Raw genomic sequence first — 635 nt, forward strand, 5'->3', positions numbered from 1 at the left:
TAACTCTATGAGTTAAGACTAATACTCTACGTTCCTATAATTTTGGTGACAAAGCAAAAGTCCCAAGTGAAACCACTTAATCAAAGTGACGGCAGTACTGGCTTACACGATTGAAAAGTTTAACAATAAAGTCATCTTAATGAACATGAGAATACTAAGATGTCAAGAGTTCTGTGATAGCTTTGATTGTCTTTATTCATAATTATTCTCTCTATTTTTATTCTCAGTTAAAACAATATTTACTTAAATTTATTTCACTGTAAGAAATTTCAAAGGCCTCTTTAACCTGGGGCCTGTTATGCAAAGTCTGTAAAAACAAGCAGTTTCCATGGTAGTACACACAGCCTGTGGCTTACCTGTGCTGTTCTAGAGGCCCTTGGAGACAGTCCTCTGCAGTAGGGACCTTTCTATCTGTTCTCATGCTCACTCTGATCGAAGGCTCCTAATATGTGTGGGTGGGGGTTTGGGTGGGGAGGAGGCCTTGGGAAAACCCAGGGCATAGTGGTCAGGCTCCATGTTGGCCAAGTCATTGTGCTGATTCTCTCCTAACCGGGAAATAAGGAGCACGTGATTGAGACACTGCTTGTTCAAATTCCAATTCCATGACTACCAAACGATCCAAGAAATGGGGTTTT

General features: G+C 40.8%; 1 non-coding gene across 1 annotated transcript; it reads left to right on the forward strand.

Annotated features, from left to right (window-relative positions):
- Window positions 1–257: 257 nt before the first annotated feature.
- On the forward strand, window positions 258–388 carry LOC129405356 (small nucleolar RNA SNORA70). Its single transcript, XR_008630515.1, has one exon. It is a non-coding gene; the product is annotated as a small nucleolar RNA SNORA70 (small nucleolar RNA).
- The last annotated feature ends 247 nt before the right edge of the window (window positions 389–635 follow it).

This window comes from Sorex araneus, chromosome 5, assembly GCF_027595985.1.
Source record: "Sorex araneus isolate mSorAra2 chromosome 5, mSorAra2.pri, whole genome shotgun sequence".
NCBI lineage: Eukaryota > Metazoa > Chordata > Mammalia > Eulipotyphla > Soricidae > Sorex > Sorex araneus.